We start from the raw sequence: 26,049 nt of genomic DNA on the forward strand, positions 1-26,049 counted from the left end.
TCAGGGCGTCCAAAGTTATGGACCCTCAAATGTGTAGTCTCCATCTCCTATTAGCTCCCATTGGAAACAATGGGGGATGGGGGCACTCCTTTGGGAGTCCACAGCTTTGGATCCCCTGGACCAAACTTCACAAAACCTGGGTGGTATCAATAAGATACTCTCCTGATAATGCATCCATAGTTTGGTGAAGTTTGGTTCAGAGTGTCCAAGGTTATGGACCCTCAAATATGTAACCCCCATCTTCTATTAGCTCCCATTGGAAACAATGGAGGATGGGGGCATCCCTTTGGGAGTCCATAACTTTGGACCCCCTGAACCAAACCTCACCAAACCCGGGTAGTATTATCAGGAGAGACCTCCAAACAATCCCTGAAAGTTTGGTGCTGCTAGCCCAAACAATGCTCCCCCTGCAGGCCAAAAACTGAAAACCGAGCTTCGGACATGAATGGGGGGGGGGTTGAACCCGAGAAACCCCCCGCCACCTACGTCCTTGCCATGCTGGCTCTTACACTGGCTCCTAGTGGATGACCTGCACCAGGAGATGGATGGGGAGTGCATCCCTCTTAATTCTCCTGCATCTCTCAGCAGCTTATGATACTGTATACTGCTATGTACAGTCTTCCTGTCTGCATTTTGAATGTACTCTTGATTTGTATTTCAAAAATGTCTGGCAATGCTCTAGAATCTATTTTAAATGCCAGATAAAGGTTGTTGTTGTTGTTATGATACCATCAGTCATTTTATCCTTCTGTATTGCCTTTTGAGACTAAGACCAGGAGGCACTGTTCTGTGATGTTCTGTTCTGTCTCAAGGGTAGGTTTCAGAGTGGATTTTGGGACACTGTAGTTCTGCCCCTTGGCATATGGGGTTTATTTATTTAGAACATTTTTATGCTGCCTTTTCAACCAATCAAGGTTTAAAACACGGCAAACATAAAAAATATTAAATTATTTATACAATTAAAATACAGTTAAAATATAAAATTCAACTAAAAACACATATATAAACAACAATAAGAGTAGGGCCAATAGGCTTTATTGGGGGGATGTAGACAAAGCAAAAAAAAGTGTTTACCTGCCTGTGAAAGACACCAATAGACTGATGAAAACTCCTTGGGGAAAATGTTCCAAAGTTTTGGTGCCACAACTGAAGTGGCCCTGTCTTGAATTACCACTTGTCTGAGGATGACCAGAGTGGATCGGTTAGTTTTGTATGGGAAAATAACAACCACAACAATAATTGCATCCCAGAGTCTTGGGAAGAAACCAGTGCATATGAGGACCTACACCGGCTTAAGATCTTGGGCTGGGAGTTCACAAAATAATAGTAACAACAACAACAATTCATGTATTTCTTACATACATACACACACACGTACACACACACACGTACACACACACACACACACACACACACACACACACACATACATACATACATACATACATACATACATACATACATACATACATACAACATTTAATTTAAAGCTGCAATTAACAATAAATACTAGTAATAATAAACTTTCCTAGATTGGTGCTAGTTCCAGAGATATCTTCTCGGGGTTATGGCCCAGTCAAGTGACATACAGTTACTAGAAGGGTATGCTACCAAAAACAGAAATGAAGGAGGAGAAGAGGATGGGGGTGACAAGACTGTGATCAACGCTGTGAACCATATGCCTGGCAGAATATCTCTGTCTTGCTGGCCCTGCAGAATTGCACAAGTTCCTGCAGGGCTCGAATTTTGCCCAACAAAGAGACCAATCAGGTTGAAGCCAGGGTTGAGAAATGTATGGCTGTAGTCAGTGACGTAGGTATAGATTTTTTATGGGGGGGTTGGGGGCAGGCCCCCTCCCCCCTGAGGTGTGGCCACGCCTCCCCAAGTCCTGCCCCCAGCCTCAGTGCTTATAAAAGCAGCTCTCCAGCAGACTCACCTGCCCTGCCCACCCCGCCCTCCCCCACCGTCTCCCAGCCTGCAACCAGCAGTCTCTTCTGCCCTCCCCTCAGGGCAGAGGGGTAGCTAGGAAAAATGGAGCCCAGTGCAAAATCTGAGTTTTGCGCCCACCCCACAATGAGCAGCCGCTGTGATGCTGGAATCTACCCCCAAACAGCATCACTTTCAATGGTGTTTAAGCTAGGGAGCCCAGATTCTCCTTTTAAATCCACCTTAAAGGGAGAATCTGGGGTCCCCAGTTAAAACAACATTGAAAGTGATGCTGTTTTGGGGTGGATTATCCCCCACCCTGAAACAGCATCACTTTCAATGTTTAAACTGGGGACCTCAGATTCTCCCTTTAAATCCATGCCCAAGGGGGTGGATTTAAAAGGAGAATCTGGAGAAATTTAGAGGGTGCCTGCTGTCAGGGGTGCAATTGTTAAGCTAGCATCACCAAACTTTCAGGGTATCTTTAGGAGACTCTCCTGATGATACCACCCAGTTTTGGTGAAGTGCCTGCTGTCAGGGGTCCAAAGTTATGTACCTTCAAAGGTGTAGCCCCCATCTTCTATTAGCTCCCACTGGAAACAATGGGGGATGGGTCACCCCCTTTGGGAGCCCATAACTTTGGACTCCCTGAACCAAACCTCAACAAACCTGGCTGGTATCATCAGGAGAGTCTCCCAACAACTCCCTGAAATTTTGGTGCTGCTAGCCTAAAAACAGCACCACCTGCAGGCCAAAAACTGAAAAAACACTTAAAAATACAAAAAAAACACAAACGGGGGCAGAGCTTTGGACATGTATTGGGGGGTTGAACCTGAGAACCCTCCTTACCTATGTCCTTGCCTGTAGTTGACAACAACTGGATAGTTTTAGGCCCAAGGACTACTAAAAGGTTGGAAGCATCTAAATGTAAAGTTCTGTGAGGGGTACATAGGAAGATTTGATGGCCCCAGACTGTTAAAGGCTTTAAAGATTATTACTAACACCTTGAACCAGATCTGGAATTCAATCTGGAGCCAGTGCAGCAGGCGTAGCACTGATAGTATATGGGTTCTGGGCCACTGCATTCTTGTAGTGTCAAAGTTAGCCCTGCATAGAATGAGTTATAGTAATCCAATCTAGAGGTGATCATTGCATAGATCACTGTAGGTATATTGGTCTGAGCCAGATAGGGGGTCAGCTGTAGAGGCATACCGGGCCTAAATAGCGCCTGAGGCATGATCAGCTCCCCATCCCCTGCCTGGCTTCCCGTGCCCCTTGTGCCCTCCGTATGGCAGCTAGCAGGGGGGTGGGGCTCGGCAGTGGGTGGTTTGGACAGGCAGGTGGGCACCGAGGTGGCAGGCTGGCTCCTGCCCTCCCAGTGGTGTGTGTGTGGAGAGCCAGCCTGCAGCTACGGTGAACAGCTCGAGCGGCAAGTGGTGCCCTGGCATCGGGGGAGCTGTCAGGCTCTGGCCAGGTTGCCATGCCATGGGAGAGCCTGGGCGATGGGACCCGGCCAGCACTCTTCACCCCCACATGACAAAATTGTATGCTCCCAGGACATTGGATACCCCATGTCTTCATGGGCGGTATGCCCCTGGTCAGCTGTCGTTGTCAGAGGTGGAAAAATGCTGGCCTAGCCATCTACATCTACTGGGCCTCTGAAGAAAGACTCTTGACACGGGCTGGTTTTGGCTGAACATTGTTTAGAGTGGGAAACTGAATCCTCCAATCGAAGTCCCACTGTAGTTGACGACACTGACTCAGCCACAGGACCTCAATTTTTGATGGATTTCAGATAGCCCTGTTTTATCCACCCCACTATGGCCTCCACACACCGCCAGATTTCTTGGGATTGCTTTTGGCTGACCATCCGCTAGCAGATAGAATTAACAGATAAAAGGCAGTTTTTAAGTTTGGTTAGTCCCAGGCCATAGAGGGCTATGAAGGTCAATAGAAACACTTTGATTTGAGCTCAGAAGCAAATTGGAAGCCAATGTAGATGGAACAAGACTGGAGTAATATGGTCTCAATGACTTATCCATTTAACACTCTGGCTGCAATATTCTGTACCAACTGTCGTTTTCAAGGGTACCCACATAGAATGCATTGCAGTAATCTCATCTAAATGTTACCTTGGCATGCATCACATTGGTAAGATCTTTTCTGTCCAAGAAGTGCTGCAGATAGCTCATCAGCCAAAGCTTCTGAAAGACAATTACTGCTGCTACCTGTTTATCCAACTGAGGCCGGGGTCCAGAACGAGCCCCAAGTTATGAACTTTCTTCTTTAGGATGAGTGCAAACCCATCCAGAATGTGATAACGTATTACTTGGGTCAGATCTTCTCTCCACTAAGTTTCAGCTTGTTATCCCACATTCATTTCAAAACCACTTCCAGGTACCAATTTACAGATTCCACAGCCTCTCTAGGATCTGTTGGTAGAGCAAGATAGTTCTGAATTCCATCTGCATATTGGTGGCAGCTCAGCTGAAATCTCTGGATTACCTCTCCTAGCAGCTTTACATATGATATGAAAAGCATAGGGGACAAGATGGGATCTGTCTGTTTTGTCTCACCTGCTGGCTGGGGATGGGTCTGAGGGAGTGGAATGGGAAGAGGAATGGTGCTACAATCAATGGGGTGTGTGTTAGGGGGAGATATGGTGGTAGGAGGAGAAAAGGCCAGGCAAGTTGGAAGGGACAGCAGCCATTTGCATTCTGCTACCCATTCTGGTCCTTCTTCCAGTCTAGGTGATGCTGGTGACAGTATCAACATCACTAGGCTTTAATATTTTGCATTTAAATGCAAGGTCAGTTACAAGTAAAGTGGCATGATTTAATTCTGGATGAGAAAGCTGACCTGGCATGTCTCACTGAGGCCTTTCTGGAAGCTGCAGTTGTTACAGAATGCTGTGGCCAGAGTGTTAACTGGAATAGGTCCATTCTGGTGATATTTGTGGTTTCTTAGAGAGTATAAACCTAAAAGATAGCAGGTCTGGGGAATGCTGCCTCATAAGCTCAATTACTTTTCAAACATTTATATCTTGATTTACTGAAAAGTATCTTACAGTAAATCAGTAAAAATCTTTATAATAAAACAGTATGTTCAAAGCCTGTTCCAAGTACCATAAAGTGTTTATTATGTGGTAGGGCGAGATCCAAAAACAGCCTTTCAGAACTAAACTAAACTAAGCTTAAGTAAGTAAGTAACAAGAACAATTTAGAGGCTGACAAAATAATTGTGGGAGTGATGTATTAGGGGAAAAATGTTTGCAGTGTTGTCTCTTGATATGAAATATAACACATGCTTACATCTTTCAAAATTATCCATTGCAAATAACTCCTTGGGAGTAGTAGAGATTTTAGATTCAAGCTAGTACCATGTATTCATTTCTATTTTCAGGATAACATTACTGCTATCTATGCTCATATTCTGGAAAGAAAACAAGGGTTTTGCAACAAAATGCCTTTGTTTTCACAAGACCTAAAACAGCTGCATGCAGACCAAACAATAAAAATAAACTCCTGCCAAACTACCTTTTAACACACAGGGGTTCTGGAGAGAGGAAACCAGAGATATTTAGAGGCATAAAGTGACTCATTGTGCTAGCAAAAGAATGTCATAAGGCAAGCACAGTGGCTTGAAGTTGCATCTGTTACCTTTCCAGGCAGTATTGAGGGGCATTTAGAAGGGGGGTGGAGTGTTAAATTGAATAATGCTTTATACTGATTGCATTGTGCCAGACTAACCTTCACTCAGTTCACTGACAAGTTAGACCATAGAACTTGGATTGAGTCACACCAAGTCTATGAAGAATTTTACCTTAGTTTATTTAAGAATTTGTATTAATTTCCAGTTCAGCTTTGAATAAGTACACCTAACTTTTTTCCTATGAACATAATTTGAGCTAAACTGCAATAATATTTACGATGGCCTACAAAAATTTACCTTTGTAAAAAAAATCTTGCAGTGTTGCCTCATACTTGCTTTTCTGATAGTTTTTAGACTTCATTGATTGGCAGTATTGCTATGTGAGACAGAGAACAATGAAATATCAGTTTCCCTTGATATTGGCTTCCTGGAAACAACTTCTAAGTAAATTGTTAATCTTGTATAAGTGAAAACAATGGCTTTTGTAACTCACTTCATTCATGGTTTGAAATACCTCAACTAGCATTAATAGTGAAAAGTTAACAATTTTGAAAATGTTTTAACTGTTTTTTCTCTTGTGTTTTCAGGTCAGTTTCATGAAGTCAAAAGAAATTTATCAGTGATTTCTGGGTGTATTTGTAAGTACTGATATATTTTACTGTATGTTTGCACCCGATACAGACCAATATGTTATTTTTTAAAAGTTTATTTATATGTTGTTGTCTGATAAACAAAGTGATGCACACAAAATGAAAACATGGTGAAAGTAGATTGTTGTTTACAGCCACGTTGGTCCAAATTAAAAACCCTTAACCCAATCGCAATCTACATAATATCTTTTATTACAACCCACTAGAAAAGGAGATATTTCAGGAGATGTTTATGATTTTGAAGGCTTTTTCTGGTGAGCATCCCTATATTCAATGCAGGTGAGAAAGTAGGTGCCTTTGGTATCAGGTTGCATTCCAGTTCCTCTGAGGAAGAAAAGAAATCAAATGATTTCTCTCCATTGGAATTATAAACAACCAAGGACATAGGTAAGGGGGGTTTCTCGGGTTCAACCCCCCATTTGTGAATTTTTGTATTTTAAAGTGTTTTTTTGGTTTTTGGCCTGCAGGGGGCGGATTTTTTTAGGCTAGCGGCATCAACATTTCAGGCTATCGTCAGATGACGCTCCTGATGATACCAGCCAAGTTTGGTGAAGTTTGGTTCAGGGTGTCCAAAGTTATGGACCCTCAAAAGGGTCCCATCCCCCATTGTTTCCAATGGGAGCTAATAGCAGATGAGGGCTACACCTTTGAAGGTCCATAACTTTGGACTCCCTGAACCACACTTCACCAAACTTGGGTGGTATCATCAGGAGAGTCTCCTAAAGAAACCCTGAAAGTTTGGTGATGCTAGCTTAACAATTGCACTCCTGACAGCAGGCAACCCCCAAATTTCCCCAAATTCTCCTTTTGAATCCAACCCCTTCGGCATGGATTTAAAGGGAGAATCTGAGGTCCCCTGATTAAACCTTGAAAGTGATGCTGTTTCATGGTGGGGGAGAATCCACCCCAAAACAGCATCACTTTCAATGTTGTTTTAACTGGGGACTCCAGATTCTCCCTTTAAGGTGGATTTAAAAGGAGAATCTGGGCTCCCTAGCTTAAACACCATTGAAAGTGATGCTGTTTGGGGGTGGATTTCAGCATCACAGCAGCCACCCACGGGGGGGGGGCGCAAACCTCAGGTTTTGCACCAGGCTCCATTTTCCCTAGCTACTCCTCTGCCTGGAGGGGAGGGCAGAAGGGGTTGTCAGCTGCTGGCTGGGAGCCCAGCCGGTGGGGGGCGGGGTGGGCAGGGCAGGGGAGTCTGCCATCTCTGGCCTTGGAGAGCTGCTTTTATAATCACTGAGGCTGGGGGCGTGGCTTGGGGAGGTGTGGCCACACCTACAGGGGCAGGTGGGGGCGTGGCCTTGCCCCTGAACCCCCCCATAAAAAATCTATACCTACATCACTGTAACAACAGCAATCTTCCTTGTGTCTATCTGACATGAGACTCAAAGATCCCTTCTAGTGGCAAAGCAAAAGAATACTTGGAAGTCCTATTAACAGTTTAAAGGAATGCTGTTACTTAATTGTGCCTTATTTAAAGGTAAAGCCTTTTCATATATTACAACTACTTAACGGCAGAAATATTGCCATTAAGTCTGAGAAAGTGGGCCAGGTGCCTTAAAGTTTGTTGTGTTTGTGGCAGAATAAACTTGATACAGTACCTTTAAATCTTCATCCCCACATCCTTCATGAGAAATGGTCCTAAGTAACATTCTTTAATCGTTCTATTAATTAAAAACATAATTAAAATTCTGGTGGAATTTGATTCACTTTGATGGGGTTGTGTTGGCAGTAAGAATGAAGCCTGAGAAATTTAAATAGAGTTATATACAGAACAATGGATGTACAATATGATAGATGATAACTCAGTATTTTAAATTATGTCCGGTGTTTGTACTGGAAACGGTGGGCAAAATTTTATGGTGAGCACAAGAATGCTTAATGCATCTTGGTTTCACTAACATACATTTTATGAACCTTTAAAAATGTTGTAATTTTGTTTCTGCCTATATTTTTCTGTTACTGGTGACGTGGAAACCTTTTAACCTCAAAACTTACACATCTGCACTGTATCAAACTCCATGCAGTAGCACTATTCTGGAATCTGAAATAGTAGTATATAGTGGTACTTTGCATTAGCTGTACAGGATAATACTGAACAACACTGAACAACATAATACTGAACAACACCAAGCATTTTATAGCATTTTAGGGTGTTCAAACTATTTAATGTACACTATCCTGTAATCCTGACAACAGCCTCTCAGTATTGTTTCCGTATTGCAGATTGGGTCTTGAAACAAACAGCGTAACTTCCCTAAAATCACCTAGGGAGTGTGTAACAAAGGTGATATTCTGATCAAGGACTTCCTGATTCATACCTCAGTCTCTTCAGTGACATACTACTTGTCAATGCTTAGGAATACCTTCATTGAGCAATCCTGTATTGCAAAATGACATTGGCATCCTCCCACCTTTTGGGAAATAATGGGCTTGGAATGGCAGGAGGCGTGACAGAGGATGGAATCTGCCCCCCCCCCAGTGCTTTTGGGCATCTTTCCCCAAAAATAGTGTGTGGGCTTCCATTGTGAAGACGGGTGGACACAGTTATATCTGTTCCAATTTTGAGTGGGATGCCCTTAGCATAGTCTGCCTCATGCATTCTGTCTTCACCTGGGTTTTAGGGAGTTGAAGTGCAGCACTTTTGTAGGTCTGTCCCAGGAAATACTCGCTTGGAACTATCTGGTCTGGGCAGAGGTGTACTGGGCCTAAATGGCACCGTGAGCATGATCGGCTCCCCGCGCCTCCCGCGCTCCACTTACAGCAAGCAGTGGGGGGTGGGGAGGCTTGGTGGCGGGCAGCTTAGATGGGAGGCTCAGGTGGGTGCCATGGCGGGAGGCCGGCTCCTATCTTCCAGCTTCTGACCTGCTGCCATGGCGCCCTCCTGTGCCACCCACTGCTGAGCCCCACCCCTCGATTCCCTGCAGGTCAGTGATGGTGGGGCTTGGTGGCAGGCAGCTCAGGCAGGCGGGTGCCACAGCGACAGACCAGCTCCTGCCCTCCCCGGCCTCCCTAGGGGGAAGGCGGGAGCCGGCCTGCAGCTGCGACGAACACCTCAGCTGGTGAGCGGCACCCTGGCACGGGGGGAACTGCCAGGCACTGGCTGGGTCGCCGCACCATGGGAGAGGCTGAGTGCAGAGCCCTGGCCAGTGCCTGGTGCCCCCACATGACAAGGCATGTGGATACCCCATGTCCCCATGGGCAGTATGCCCCTAAGTTAGCATGAGCTGCAGACGGTGCAGCATTCGAATCATATTCTGCCCAAGTTTCCTGTCCTCCAGCCTTAATAAATTATCTCTGTTCTCTCCTAATATTGCATGCAAAAACTATGCAAAAACAGTGGAATAGGGTATCCAAGTGTATTGTTATCTTTCTAAGACAAAGTATTGCATCACATATCGCTTGGCATTACAGTTAAATGACTTTTTGGGACCTGGGAGAGAAAAATACAGGGGGGAGCACGTTTTCTTGGCTGCGGTGATTAGGGTAGAGAACTCTCTATCCAATAGTTGACCTTTTAATTTTGTATAAGCTTCTGAATAGGACAAAGGACAAAGTGAATCCACTGACAGTCCAATAGAGAACATTTTTTTTTCAATTATGGAAAACCAGGGGTTGGAATGGGTGTCAGAGAGCAGACGGTGGACCAGGGAATTACAGAGAGAAAATGAATTCGCAGATCCAAGAAATCTAAGAAGCCCTCAATAGCCAAGCTGTGGCTGGGATTCCAAGGAAGTTCTCTTGACCTAACTCAAGACAAAGGGCTGCATAGGGCATGCAATTTGGGAGTCCAGTTATCTTATGAAAAAAATTGGATTGAAGAGAATTCAAGGAGTGGTTAATAGCTTGAATCCAAATTGGGACTCCATAAAGCAATCTTGAGGCAACTTTGGCATTGAAAAATTTGAGGGCAGGAGGGATAAAGGAGTGGCCACCTTGCTGTAAAAGAAACAGTAGTAATGCTGGACATTGGAGCACTGTTAGATGTAGCTAAGAGAGCGGCCTTCCTCTGGGTTGCCCATGAAAGGTTAAAGGAGAATGAGAGGCCAAGGTATTTATAGCACTTAATCAAGTGCTATAAATTTGAACGGGGTCACTTGGCACACTACCTGTATTGCTTAATAAACCCTGCTCAAAGGAGAGCCATAATGCTCGCCAGGTTTAATGCTATGCCTTCTGCCTTGTTACATGGCAGATTTAATAAGCAAGAAAAGGCTAAAAGATTGTGCCCATGTAATGATGACTCAGTTGAATCTCTGGCCCACCAATTACTACACTGTCTCAGATTCAAGGAAATCAGATCCAAGTATGTGAATCTTACTCCTTTACATTTACCCGATCTCCCCGATTTAATTAGATTACACTACTTGTTGGACAATCCTGATCCTTCTCACTGTATGATAGTGGCAGACTTTCTCCTGGAAATTACTAAATGCCAATAGATTTAACATTTATTTCCTGTATTGTATATGCTTTTTGATCCATTTTTTATTATTGTTGTACTGTTGTCTATGCCAATAAAGGCTTGCTAACTAATTAATTTTTGGGACTGGTTCCTCCTTGTAGTCTTGGGGCTTAGTGGAGTGCTCCATAAAGTAAATGTAGCTTTGATCCCATCTGTGTAGGGTTTCTCTTGCTCTAACTCTTCCATTGGTCTGTTGGTTCCCTTTCTTAATTCAAGAAGGTTGGCTCACTCAGCCTTGGTAGCTGTGTTGCCTGGGTTCTTTCTCTCTACCCTGTTAAATATAGGGGGAGCTGATCTGGAAACTTTTCACAGAACAACAGTTAGATCACATCTTGTACTATTGTGGCTATTGTACCCTTCAACCCTACAAGCCCTACAAGCCCCCAGGGAATTGCAAAGATGAGGAAAATTGTTATTACATAGATATACTTTTCTGAAGCAGAAAAGGTTGTCAATGTGCTATGCATACTTGCGAACTCCCTCCCCAAGGAGATTCATGTGTCTCCCTCTATCATTGTCTTCTACCAGTGGATGAAGACTTTTTTTTTGGTTTGGTTTTGCATACCCCAATTAACTCTTACTGACCTCCCTCCCAGGTTGTGTTGTGTATCTGTGTGTTTGGATATGTATGTCTATACTTTTCTATTGAATATGTTTTATATATACCTTATTTGAAATGCTGATTTAATGTTTTAAATGTGTGATAGAAATGTGTGATAGAAATGTTTTATGTAAATAAATATTTATAATATTTAATGACTGTCATTTGTAATGTGAAAGCATTCCTGGTGTTTCATAAGCAAGCTAGCTAGGATATAACCTTAATGCCAGCTGACATCCTTCTGATTACTTGTGGATGAGGAACAGGGTTTCATTAATACGCTTTGGAAGATATCAGTACTTAGGGGGCATCCTGTGACTGGGAAATATAATGTGTAAATATGCCCTGAGTGATTCTGCAAAATTTATATTGAGTCAGGAAATTTACGTCCAGCCTATCCAGAAATGAGGACTTTCAGAACTGACATGTGGATAATATGGACTGAAAAAAAAAAACCAACAGGTTGATTATCTTTTGAGGTCATTTTAAGAAAATGGTGTGTTGGTTATCCTGAGGAAACCAAACTTTTTTTCTTCACATTATTGATATTTTAGCAGTGACAGGATCAAATGGTCCCAGGGTGCTGTTTTGAGTGAGATGCCTTTCAGATTGTTCAGTCTGAAGATGTAGGTAAGATTCTTGAGGTTTACCACTTGATTGTATGATCCTTCTGGTTGCTATTGCAGGAGTGTGTGTGACAGAGGTGGACTGGGTCTGGGAGACAGTAAATGCCTCAAGAGAGGGGTTGGTTGCTCCTGCTTTGAAGTGGACAGTGGTACATCCACCTCTAAAGAAACCTGCTCTGAACCTAGGAAAGTTGAATAACCACCATACAATTTCACATGTACCATTCTTGAACTGGGTAATTAAATAAGTGATGTCTGGGGAACTTCAGGGATTTCTGAATGAAGTGGATTGTTTGGATCCATTTTGGTCTGACTGAAATGGATATGATCATTCTGGTAACTGACCTGAACCTGGGTGGGGAAATATGGGTGGGGAAGTATGTGGGTGGATGGGGAAGTATGACTCTGTTAATACTTTTGTTACCTTTGGCTTTTGTTACCTTTGACCATGGTATCCTTCTGGACTGACTATTGGTATTGGAACTGGGAGGCACTGTTCTGTGGTGTTTTCCTTAAATACAAGTTTCAGAGTGTGGAGTGGGGGGGGGGTGTGTCAGCTGCTTTGCCCATTGGTCTCTGGCCAAGGGTCCAGCAAAGTTCCATCATGGTTTTTTAGCATGGCCAGTTGGCAGAGGTGATGGGAATCATAGTCACATCTTGAGGGGCACAGATTGGAGACCTCTAATGTATATAAAGGATCTTGGAGATGTCATCTGGAGATTTGGACTGAGTTGCTACCAATATGCTGACAACACTTATCTCATCCTTCCAGCAGATCTCAGAGAGGCTATAGAAACTGTGAACAGGTTTTTGGTGGCAGTTTTGGGATGAGTGAGGGCTAATACGCTGAAATGTAAAGCCAGCAAAAGGAGGTGCACTGGAGGGGAGGAAGATTTGACATTTGGTATTGGTACGTCTTCTGTTCTGGGATGGAACAGAACTCTCTCTAAAGGAACAGGTTTGCAGCTTATTGGTGTCGTGGACTCAAAACTCTGAATGGATAAGGAAGTGGTAGTGATGACCAGGCGTGCCTTTTACCACCTTCGGCTGGTGAGCCAGCTGTGACCCTTCCTGGGCAGGAAAAATCTTGTCACCATGGTGCATGGTGGGTAACATCTAGATTAGATTATTGCAATGATCTGTACATGGGGCTGCCCTTGAAGACTGTCTGAAAGCTATAGTTGGTACAGAATACTGCAGCCAAAATGTTGCATAGTGTCAATTGTAGGGGCTATATCAGTTGCCAAGTTGAGATTAGTTATGCCCATAGAACTGCCATGCTAAAGCCTTTGGGAAGTACAAATCAAAATTGTTGAAAGGAGGAAGATCTGTAAAATCTCTGACTGTACTAAGTGATTACAAACTACTTTCTGTATGACGGTTTCTGAATGGAATCCAATACTCATTTTTTTCTTGAGAAAGTGTGGGCCATAGATGGTCTAAGCTCTTTTCTTACCCTTGTGAGGTACTTGTATGTAGGTATAAACATGTGTGTACATACACGAGCATAGATACATGCATGAGTATGTATTACACATCTCTTCCTCACCCCCATACATATCTCAGGGGTGGATTGATTCATCTATGGATATAAAAAACAGAATCACTTAGCACGAGCCATTCATTCATCATAGTAGATGGTGCGGTAAAAGGTTAACTGCTCAGTAGATGGATGAGATCTGCAATAAATAACTGTGCTGTTTACAGGCCTGGCAATATAAGTTCACTGCAGGTAAAAGAGAGCTTTTACCCACTTAGTATAATGTTTGATAAAGATACCACTATAAAAACATCTGTGTATCTAAAATTGATTGGAAAAATCAATCTCTTAATGAAACATGTAAAGTATAATAGCAGGATGTGAGACATATAGAGAGGATTTTTAGAATTTTAAAAATCATGATGACAGATTGCAGAAAAGGTTGCTGTGATTCTGTATACTTGCTACTTTAATTGCTTTGAGTTTAGTGGGATTTAAGCAGCCAGTATCCAGGACTACACAAGGCCACAATCCATGTTCATACAAAGAGCAGGACAGTGAAAGAGCTTCTCATAGGCTCCAGTAGAATTATCCAGCTTTCTGCATGCTGTATCTGTACCCAGTGTGTTGTTACTGGACTTGATATTTTGTAAATTGCTAGGTCCTTTGGGTCGAGCCATGGCTGTCTCATGCTTCAGATGAGAAAAAATGGAAAGATATGAAGCAAGAAACATCCAATACAGTCAAAATCAGCAATTTCGATCAGACCAAAGGCATTTCTACCAAAGCCTCAGCACAAAGATCAATGTTAAAAGCAAAAAACCAGAGAACAATGCAACAGTTCAGTTTTTGAAAGATTTGTGGGAAAACGAGAAGGATTACAACAGAAAAGTGCAGTGGATAAAAGATTTTGAGAAAGATGCTGGCCAAAAACAAATGCAAAATCTGGATATAACAACTGATACGATAAAAAATTGAAGCAAGAAAGTGAAAAACTGGTTGGCACCAGGACATGATCAATTGCATGGCTTTTGGCTCAAATACCTAACCAGTTTGCACCCGACAATGGCTAAGCAGTTCAGTGAAGCCATGCGAAAGGGTGAAATCGATGAATGGCTAACAACTGGGAAGACATACTTGATTCAGAAAGATCCAGCCAGAACAACACCTGGAAACTACAGGCCAATAACCTGTTTGCCTATGATGCTCAAACTGCTCACCAGTATAATAGCAGATAACATCATGGACTACTTGGAAGCAAATAACATCCTCTGGTGGAGCAAAAAGGGAACGAAAGAAGGAGCAGGGATACAAAAGATCAACTCTTGATAGACAAAATGATAATGGAGAACTGCAAGAATCGAAGAACAAATTTGCATATGGTCTGGCTCGATTGCAAGAAGGCATTTTCCCCATAGTTGGATCTACCCCATAGTTGGATCTGCCCCATAGTTGGATCACTGCCCCATAGTTGGATCATGAAATGCTTGGAAACAATTGGCATCAGCGAAAACATTGGAGTATTCACTGAAAAAGAGATGAGACAGTGGAAAACTGAACTGACAGTGGGAAATGAGAACTTCGGAACAGACAACATTAAGCGAGGAATTTTCCAAGGTGATTCACTATCACCTTTACTGTTTATCATTGCCATGATCCCACTAACAGTAATTTTAAAGAAAACAAAGTTGGGCTATCAAATGGCCAAAGACTCAGAAAAAAAATCTCACATTTGCTGTACATGGATGATTCGAAGCTGTTTGGGAAATCAGACACGGAAATCCAGTCACTGGTGAACACAGTGCGAATATTCAGCACAGACATTTCAATGGAATTTGGCCTAGAAAAGTGTGCTACTGTGGCAATGAGGGGCATGATCACCAAGAGTGATGGGATTGAAATGTCTGATGGCCAACTCATCAAGTGCAACCAGGGGGCAGCTTATAAATACTTGGGCGTTTTGCAGCTGGATAACATCAAACACAGGCAAGTGAAGACTGTCGTCAGCAGAGAATACACCCAGAGGGTCAGGAAAAATTTGAAATCTAAATTAAACGGCAGGAATACCAACAAGGCCTTCAACACCTGGGCCATACCCATCATCAGATACACTGTGGGAATCATCAACTGGACACAGGCGGAGTTGGATACATTGGATAGAAAAACTTGGAAGCTTATGACAATGCATCGAAAAATCCTTGGATGATGCAAAGTGCAGATTGTGCAAAGAAGCTGATGAAACTGTAGATCATGTCTTCAGCTGTTGCAAAAAGATTGCCCAGACTGAGTACCGAGACACAACTCAGTGGCCAAAATAATCCACTGGAATTTATGCAAGAATTACATACGAACAGCTAAGAACTGGTGGGAACATTATCCAGAGACAGCAATGGAAAATAAGAAGGTCAAGAACTTATGGGACTTTTGAATCCAAAAGGACAAAGTGTTGAAACACAACACACCAGACATCACTGTGATCGAGGACAAGAAAGTGACCATCATCAACACAGCAGTACCCGGTGACAGCAGGGTCATTGAAAAAGAACCCAAGAAGGTCACTAGATACTATGATTTGAAAATCGAGCTTCAGTATCTATGGCACAAACCAGCTGAGGTCGTCCCAGTGGTAATCGGCATGCTGGGTGCCATCTTGAAAACACTAGGGCAGCACTTGAAACATCTTCGAATTGACAAAATTAACATCTGTCAAATTCAGAAGGCGGCCCTGCTGGGATCCGCACAAATACTACGGTGATACATTACAACTTCCTAGGCCTTTGGGTGAGGCTCGAATTGTAATGAAAGGTCAACAACCAGCTAAAGATCTGGCAGCTGTGAAATAATGATGATGATGATGATAATAATAATAGGATTTATATTTCCCCTTTCTCTCCTATATGGAGACTCAAAGGGGCTTACAAACTCCTTTTCCTTCCCCCCTTACAACAAACACCCTGTGAGGTAGGTGGGGCTGAAAGAACTCCAAAGAACTGTGACTAGCTCAAGGTCACCCAGCTGGCATGTGTTGGAGTGCACAAGCTAATCTAGTTCACGAGGTAAGCCTCCACACCTCAAGTGGCAGAGAGAATCGAACCCGTAATTGAACCTGTTTCTCCAGATTAGAGTGCACCTGCTCTTAACCACTACACCATGCTGGCTCTTTGAAACGAATTAGTAGTAGACATGGGGGACTTATTTGGGGATCTTACTGTATCTTGTATCTTTTAGCATTTTGGATGTGTAAACTACTTTGAATGAAAAAGGATAAGCAGGGTGTACATATTTTAATAAAGAAAGAAATATAATCATTTAAATATTTTGTAATCCTGTTCATCCCATCTGTCTCTGCTTTATGGTTATCATTTACTACTGGGTGGGTATCTCTCTTCAGCCTTTGGTACAGTGTTTTTGTGCCCTTTGTATGGAAAAGTATGGATGCATTTTCCTACCATATAGATAGCTAAACCAAGTGCAGTGCTCCCGCCTCTACAGTCAACAGTGAGATATTCCAAAAAGAAGCCATTTATAGTATCAGTTAGCTGCTTCTCCAAACTGTGTACAGATGTGTCATTCAGCCAGTTAATATTGGGGTTGTTGAAATCATCCATTATTATTTTTTTCTCTGGCAGATTTTGCCACTTCATTAATATCTTTCAACATACTGAGTTGCTTGGCTGCTGCTTCTTTTACATGGCTTATGTCATATCATGCCATCACAGCACATTCTGCAGTTTCAAGTTAATTGCTCAATTAACAGCGGTATTCATAAAGTGCTAGGAAAATTCCACAACTAATGATTTGGACAATTTCTAAATAGGTTGGTATTTCATAGTTTTAAATGTCAGGCATGCCAGTATCTGCAGGCATAGGATTGTCTCAGCTTTGAACTCTATATTGCCATGAACACTGTAGCCCAGAAATTATAAGAGGTTTGTTTAGCACTATCTCTTTTATGTATCATGTCCATTTATTTAAGCCTTTGGATTCCCAGAGAAATAAATTCAAAGTATTCAATAGTTCCTAATTTCAATGTGATATTTATCTTGTCAGAGTACAGAGGAAAACCAAATACACCGCTGGTATAGTTTTTTTCCCTAGCTTTTGTAATATTTGCTTCTATTATCTTAGCCACCATTAGTCTATTAACTGAAACTGGGTGCTTCTTGTATTGGTGAAACACTTTTTATAGCTCTCTTTTCTCTTCTTTTGTATTTGCTTCATGGGGTGTCAGAAGGATCATTGCCTGGAACTGATATTATTATCTGGGCTCAGTATACATTTCATAATAGAAAATGACTACACTTCCTTTTTCACAGAGACTGTATATTGTGCGTAATGCGTAACACTGTTAGTATGTTTCAGAAATTACAGGAAGCATGACTCTGGATAGTTTTGTATTGCAATCCCCAAATATGTGTGTGTGTGTGTGCGCGCGTGCGTGTGCGTGTGTGTATGTTTGCACATATAGGACAGAATCTGTGGTTCCCTTTTGATAAATGAGGATTTTTGGTTCAAATAAAGAAATTTGGTGCAATGAAGATTCCTACATAGTTGAAGAAAACAATTGGCTCTCACCCAGTATAAATAAATTCCTCTTCCTCAACTGGTTACTTTAGAAGAAGAAGAAGAGTTGGGTTTATATCCCCCTTTTCTCTCCTATAGGAGACTCAAAGGGGCTTACAAACTCCTTTCCCTTCCCCCCTTACAACAAACACCCCGTGAGGTAGGTGGGACCTATCTTTAGTGGAGGACGCTATCCCAGGTGGCACATTGGAATATCTTATTTAAAGCCATTTGATTTTCTGCCTCCGTTTCCAAAACAGATTTTTAGTTAAGTCCACCAAAGGTGTTAGCCTGCTATACGGCAGTCACTTGTATCACAGGTAAGGTCCAGAAATGGGGACAGAAAAATGGAATGAATTTTCTTCCAGTTTACAAATTGTGTTATTTGGCACCCCCCCCCCCCTTTGCTCAGTTGGGCAAATGGCTACCCACAAACCTACACTAAAATATCACCCTGCTTTAAACTTCCATTAATCTTTAGAGGATGGTATATTTTTCAAGCAAATTAAAGCTTAAAACTGCATAGAGTAGAAAACTTGGGTAGGCTGTCAAATTGCTATACAAGCCAGGCAAATAATTTTATATATGGAGTTTGAATTCTGTAGTGAAACTATTCAAAGTTGTGGTAATAATTTTTTTAAAATTCTCCATCTCAGAAAAATTGTACGGGTTGATCAAAGTAAAGTGCAGCACATCCATATTCCACTGAGTTTGCCTGTTGCTTCTAGGTTGGAACAACTTCTTCTGTCTAGGTAATTGGGATTGCTTTAGGTGTATCCATAAACACGCTTACTAGCAAATGTTTTTCTTTAAGTTTAGGAAAGAAGTTAATTGTATAAAATGTGAGTGCACTGGTTATTGCAATGATACTTGAGTTATCTTTTCAGCCTGTTTTGTAATCTCATCAGTTCCTCAAGGATAGCATAATTTACATGCTATAACAAAACAAAAGGGGAAAAAATAATTATATTGTTCCTTTTAGCCATGCAGCAAACTTCCATTAACATTTTTCATAAGTATTCTCTTTAGAGTTTTCCAAATGGAAAAAACTACAATGCTAACAGCTTATTTTTTGTAGATGTTATTATAGTACTTTCACATCTTTATAGTACTGTAGTAAAGCTGAATTTACTGCTATACTGAAGGCAGAGTGAGGCCAGTGTTAGAATCAACATTAAAATGATTCAACACCCTTTAGAGGGAGGGGAACCTCTTTGACTTGAGATCTGATACTGTATATAGCTGGAGGGCAGTTGTTTAAGGGTTGCCAATAAAATGTGCATGCCACTGATGACAGCTGCTTTCTTAATGTTTCAGCACTGAATATTGAAATGTGAGGGATGCTTTCTGTTCTCCATAAATACTTGATTAACGTCAACTGTTTTAATAAGAATCACACATACAAATGGAAAAGAGAAGTCATTTGCAAGATTAAGTCTGTAATATTGCCACTGTAAACAGGGTTGCCCTCTTTTTCCCTTCAGTGGACTTAAAAGTTAGCCCAATCTTGTCAGATCTCAGCAGCTGAGCAGGATTGGCTCTGGTTAGTACTTGGATGGGAGACGACCAAGGAGACTCAAGGTTGATATGCAGAGGCAGGTAATGACAAACCACCTCTGGCCATCTCTTGCCTTGAAAACGCTGTGGGGTCACCATAAGTCAGCTGTGACTTGACAGTGTTTTCTGCCATCACCAACTCTGCTTAGGATTGCATTGTGAAGCTAATTTATGCCTGGGAATAAACCCAAACACATTATTTTGTACTTTTGAACCTACAGATCATTCACACAAATATTATGTCATGGAACCTTTGATCTGAATATGAATAGGAAATGTAAATAGGTTTTTTATTTATTGTATTAAAATAAAATTTATTGTATTAAAATTTTAAAAAATCACTTAGAGAAGAAGCCGGTAAAAAATGGATCCTGCTATAAAACATGGCCTACTTGGGTGATGACTGATTCTCTAACATGTAAGAATGTCGCATGACAGAAGTACAGATTAATACTCCATCTAGGGTTGCCAGGCATGGCGTGGACTAGCAACTGTGGAGATAGGTGAGCACTTACTGCAGGTAGGGTAGTGATTGTTATTGTTGTGCGATGACACCATTGCTAGCATGACCTGGAAGTGCTGACATTGTGCCAGGGTGATGTTTTAGCACTCTCCAAAAAATACTGGATATAGTGGTGATGACAATTGCCATGCTCTCACCCATTTGACCAGACTATTTCCACCCATCAACCAGGTGAGTGTCAGATTGCAATGGCCAAAGTTGCCAGGAGTTTGCCCACCACAAAGCAGGGATCTGGCATGCTTTACTCCAACATGCTGGCATAATTTGTTTTTCTTGTAGGAAAGAAGGACTAGGGAAAAAGCAGAAAAATAGGTACTGTGTTAGATTTTCTGGCAACTTTAGTGCAAGTGGTGGCAAGGAAGAGAGCCAAATTGTTCGAATGTTTGGAGGCTCCTGCTAAGAAAATCTTCTCTTGCTCCTGGCCCTTGTATTTACCGGTTTACTCTCCAGTTTGCCACACTCTGTTTTTATGTGTGATTGTTCAGTTTTATTAAAACATTTGAATTACTGATTCAGAAGCCTTTTCAAAATTATTTTCTTGTATAGGAAAAAATAAGCCTTTTGCGATAGTTTGTTACACTAAATCATAGAACATGTAGATTTTGAAATAGTAATTTTCCAGGAATGTAATGCTGCCATAAAGCTTGAGTGTATGTGGTGGTGGTGGTGGGGAGCTATGGGGGTTGTAACTCATGGGGACCCCATGAATCTGTGTCCTCCAAAACATCTTATCATTAGCAGCCTTGCTGAGGTCTTGCAAACTGAGGGCTGTGGCTTCTTTTATAGAGTCAATCCATCTCATGTTGGGGCTTCCTCTTTTCCTGCTGCCTTCAACCTTCCCTAGCATTATTGTCTTTTCCACTGACCATTGTCTTCTCATTATGTGACCAAAGTACAACAGCCTCAGTTTAGTCATATTAGAGAGGGGAACATTTTCTGAGGAAGTCCCATTCAGAAATTACATTAGCAAGGAAGTTTTAAAATAAGCATTAGGATTATATTAGGTGTAAAAGAGGGATTGGTGTTTTGTATGCAAGCAGCCCCCAGTGAATTGGAATGGTTGTGGTGGATCTATTAATCATTACGTTTTAATATTCTGCCATCTCTTACACACAGCTTGTTTTTCCTGACATGGATGCTGCTGGGAAACAATTTTTGTTCCTGCTGCCTCACAGCATTTTGGTGCTTCAGTGCACTTTCCAGCATTCCCATTTTCTTGCAGTCTTTCCTAAAACTGCTTTGCTGCAGTGTTTTAGGAAACATCACAGCAAAACAGGTCTGGTAGCCATGAGAATAGGAAAATCTGGATTTTCCAAGTTCTATCCATATTGGCACTATTTTCCCTCTTCTATTTGCTGCAGTGACCATTCCCTTCCCCATTGGAGGGTTTGTTTATTTCAGTGGCATTTAACAATGCTATAATACTCTGCTTGCAATAAAAGAGTATCCAACCCCTTTTGTTCTTGAACAGTGGCTCCCAACTTTTTTTTTACTTGCATACCCCTTGGCAGCCCTCTGGAGCCACAGAAAACAAGCTTGCTCCCTCACCAACATGACATCCCTTCAAATATCTAAATATGGCTATCATGTCACCTCTTAACTTTCTCTTCACCAAACTAAACAGCTCCCTAAGTCTCTCCTTGTAAGGCATGGATTCCAGACCTTTTACCATTTTGCCCTCCTCTGGACTCGTTCCAGCTTGTCAATATCCTTCTTGAATTGCAGTGCCCAGAACTGTACACAATATTCTGGGTGAGATCTAACCAATGCAGAATAGAGAGGTACAGTTACATCCCTCAATCTAGACATTATACTCCTATTGATACAGCCCAGAATCATACTGGATTTCTTGGCCACTGCATCACAGTGCTGACTCATGTTCAGTTTGTGGTCTACTAAGACTCCCAGATCCCTTTCGCATGTAGTGTTGTCAAGCCAGGTGTCACCCATCCTATATCCGTGCATTTCATTTTTTTCTGTCTAAGCGTAGTATCTTACATTTATCTCTGTTGAAACTCATTTTGTTTGTTTTGGCCCAGCTCTCTAATCTGTCCAGGTCATTTTGAATTCTGACTCTGTCCTCTGGGATATTAGCTACCCCTCTTATTTTAGTGTCATCTGCAAATTTTATTAGTATGCCCTCTATTCTATTATCCAAGTCATTGATAAAAAATATTGAATAGCATTGGGCCCAGGACAGAACCCTGTGGCACCCCACTAGTCACTTCTCTCCAGGAGGAATATGAGCCATCGATGAGCACCCTTTGAGTTCAGTCAACCAATTAGAAATCCATCTAATAGTAGCATTGTCTAGTCCACATTTCACTAGCTTACTTGCAAGAATATTATGGGGCACCTTGTCAAAAACTTTACTAAAATCCAGGTATGCTACGTCCACAGCATTCACTTGGTCTACCAAGCTCGTCACTTTATCAAAAAAGAGATAAGATTGGTCTGGCATGACTTGTTTTTCAGAAACCCATGGTGACTTTTTGTGATCACAGTATTCCCTTCCAAGTGCTGGCAGACTGTCTGTCTAATGATCTGCTCCAGAATCTTCCCTGGTATTGATGTCAGGCTGACTGGACCGTAATTATTAAGGTCCTCCTTTTTGTAGCCCTCCTCCAGTCCACTGGGACTTCTCCTGTTCTCCAGGAGTTATCAAAGATTATAGCAAGTGGTTCTGAGATTACTTCTGCCAGTTCTTTTAATACCCTGGGATGTAGTTCATCAGGCCCAGGAGATTTGAATTACTTTAAAGTAGGCAGGTGTTCCTGCACTAACTCTTTATTTATTCTGGGCTGTATCTTCTGTTTAATTTTCCCCTGGATGAGCACATTTTCCTTCTTGGAAAAAGACTGAGGCAAAGAAGGTGTTGAACAGTTCTGCCTTTCAGGGACGTAGGTATAGATTTTTTACAGGGGGTTCAGGGGCGGGGTCACACCTTCACCTGCTCCTGGGGCATGGCCATGCCTCCCCAAGCCCCGCCCCAGCCCCAGTACTTATAAAAGCAGCTATCCAAGGCTGGGGACAGCATAACTTTGGACCCCCTTAACCAAACCTCACCAAACCTGGCTGGTATCATCAGGAGAGTCCCCCAAACAATCCCTGGTGCTGCTAGCCTAAAACCGTGCCCCCTGCAGGCCAAAAACAGAAAACATTAAAAAATAAAAAACACAAACGGAGGGAGGAGCTTTGGACATGCAATGGGGGGGTTTGAACCTGGGAACCCCCCTTACCTACATCCTTGTAGCCTTTTCTCCATCCCCTGTTTCATTTTGCCATCTTCTCCACACAGTGACTCTATCCTATCTTTTTTCTTCCTTTTGCTATGGACATAACCAAAAAAAGGCCTTTTTTGTTGTTTTTTCACCTCTGTGGCAAGCCTCAGCTCATTGTGAGCTTTAGCTTTTCTGACTTTCTCCCTATACATCCTGAATATTTGTTTGAATTCCTCTTTAGTGATTTCCCCCCTTTTCTATTTCTTGTACATGTCCTTTTAAATCTCAGCTCAGTTGAAAGTTCTTTAGACAGTCACCCTTGTTTCTTAGACATCTCCCATTTTCCCTCCTCATTGGAACTGCTTGAAATTGTGCCCTCAAGATCTCACTTTTAAGAAATTCCCAGTCATCATGCACTCTCTTCTCTTTTAGTATTTTTGACCACGGGATCGCACCCAGTAGATTTTTAAGCTTATTGAAATCTGCTTTCTTAAAATCTAGAATGCATGTGTGACTACACTTAGCATCCCCTTTCCACTGTATAACAAACTCCAGGAGAACATGACCACTCCCACCTAAGACTCCTACCACTTCCAGTCCACTAATCAGGTCATCATTATTGGTTAGGAGCAGATCTAAAATAGCCGTTCCCCTTGTTGCTTCTACTCCCTTCTGGACCATGAAATTGTCTGCAAGGCAAGTTAGAAATTTGTTGGAACTGATTGTCATGGAAGAGTTTGACTCCCAGCAAATGTCCAGATAATTGAAATCTCCCATGACTACTACTTCTTTCCTTACTGAAAGTTTGGTCATCTGTTTCAAGAATGCATTATCCATTTCTTCAGACTGTCACAGGGGGCCATAATAGACCCCCACAGTGAGATCAGTGCTGTTTCTCTCCCCCTTAATTTTTACCCAAATGCTGTCAACCTGGCTTGCAGGATTTAAGTCATGAACCTGTTCACAATGTAATAATCTTTTACGTATGATGCTACTCCTCCTTTCCTATTTGATCTGTTTCTCTGAAATAGGTTATATCCTTCAATTCTTATGTTCCAATCATGAGACTCATCCCACCAGGTTTCAGTGACTTCTATTATATCATATTTGTTTTGCTGTGTTAAGAGTTTGAATTCATCTTGTTTATTTCTCATGCTCTGTGCATTGGTGTAGAGACATCGAAGGCCATGGTGCATTTCCTCTGGCTGCTTCTTTAAGGGTTTTTTCCCTCCCACTGTTGGCTTCTTGATCTATTCGCTCAGTTCTCTCTATAACGTTTGGACTGCCATCACTATCACTTGATAAACTCCTGTCTGCTTGAATACTGTCTCCCTCCCCACATAACTCACTTTAAAGCCCTTCTGATCAGGTTTGTCATCCTCCTGGCAAAGATGTTTCTACCTAAGGCGTGAGGTGCAACCAATCTTTTGCCAGCAGTTCCTCTTCATGCAACCACAGACCATGATCCAGGAACCCAAATAGTTCCTGGCGGAACCATTTGTGAAACCAGTTGTTCACCTCCACTATCCTTCTTTCTCTCCCTGGGCCATGTCCTTAAACTGGGAGTAGAGATGAGAAGACAACTTGTACATCCAGATCCTTCAGCTTCTTTCCCAGAGCCTCAAAATCCCTTCTGATGTCCCAAAAGCTATGTCTTGCTGTGTCGTTTGTTCCCACATGGATCAAAAGGTAATGATTAGAAGAAGAAGAGTTTGGATTTATATCCCCCCTTTCTCTCCTGCAGGAGACTCAAAGGGGCTAACAAACTCCTTTCCCTTCCCCCCTCACAACAAACAACCTGTGAGGTAGGTGGGGCTGAGAGAGCTCCGAAGAACTGTGACTAGCCCAAGGTCACCCAGCTGGCGTGTGTGGGAGTGCACAGGCTAATCTGAATTCCCCAGATAAACCTCCACCGCTCAGGTGGCAGAGCTGGGAATCAAACGCGGTTCCTCCAGATTAGATACACGAGCTCTTAACCTCCTACGCCACTGCTGCTAGTGGGCTTAACAAGCCTAGTGGGCTTAACAAGTCTTGTCCGCCTCTTAGTGACATCACGGATTTTTGCCTCAGGGAGGCAGCATATCTCTCGTGATATCTTGTCATGCCTGCAAATCGCTGTTTCTGTTATTCTCAGCAGGGAGTCCCCAACCATAACTACATGTCTCTTCTGAGGTTTTGCAGGGACCATTCTATGGGCTGAACCTTCTATCACTTGCACATTCTCTGAGGTCTGACTCTGTTGCTCCTGTGCCTGTTCCTTATCCTCACTGAGAAGGGAGATAACTTCAAATTGATTTTGTAGCTTTAAGCACACAGAATGCTCTCTAGTCCCTCTATTTCTTTGTGTCACATTCCTCCAATTGTCCACCTGCAGTGTTTTAGAGCTGCTATCTTCCTCAGAGAGATGCCCAGTGTGTTCCTCACCCAGTATTGTCTGTTCCACTCTGTTGAGGAAATCTTCCTTTTTCCTAATGTCTTGAAGTATGGATACTTGTGCCTCAATCTGCTGGATCTTCTCTTCTAAGAGAGCAACCAACTTACACTTCCTGCAGGTGTAGCTACATTCTCCAGCAAAAAAACAAGCATCCCACAGCTGTTGCAAGTAACTGCAGCAACTCCCCCGTCAGCCATATTTAGCAGCTAAGCAGGGCAGGGACTCCTTTCAAAAAGTCCTGTAAGAATTTCTCAACCAAAAAAGTGCTCTCCTTACCTATTTAAACAAGCCCATTTACTGCTCTCCAAGATGAGACCTAATGGCTGAAGCCCTGGTCCCTTGCCAA

At 42.4% G+C, this 26,049-nt stretch overlaps 1 protein-coding gene across 10 annotated transcripts in view; it reads left to right on the plus strand.

Moving 5' to 3' along the window:
• The window catches only part of SOX6 (SRY-box transcription factor 6), a 583,835-nt gene that overhangs the window by 97,616 nt on the left and 460,170 nt on the right, over positions 1-26,049 (plus strand). For 9 of the 10 annotated variants that reach the window (XM_048485157.1, XM_048485158.1, XM_048485155.1 and 6 more), the window contains one exon: positions 6,165-6,215. The exons of the other annotated variant lie outside the window; for it this stretch is intronic. The gene's annotated coding sequence lies outside the window, so the exon portion shown is untranslated. The remainder of the gene's footprint in view (positions 1-6,164; positions 6,216-26,049) is intronic. 10 annotated transcript variants of the gene reach the window in all.

This window comes from Sphaerodactylus townsendi, linkage group LG02 (assembly GCF_021028975.2).
Source record: "Sphaerodactylus townsendi isolate TG3544 linkage group LG02, MPM_Stown_v2.3, whole genome shotgun sequence".
Taxonomy (NCBI): domain Eukaryota; kingdom Metazoa; phylum Chordata; class Lepidosauria; order Squamata; family Sphaerodactylidae; genus Sphaerodactylus; species Sphaerodactylus townsendi.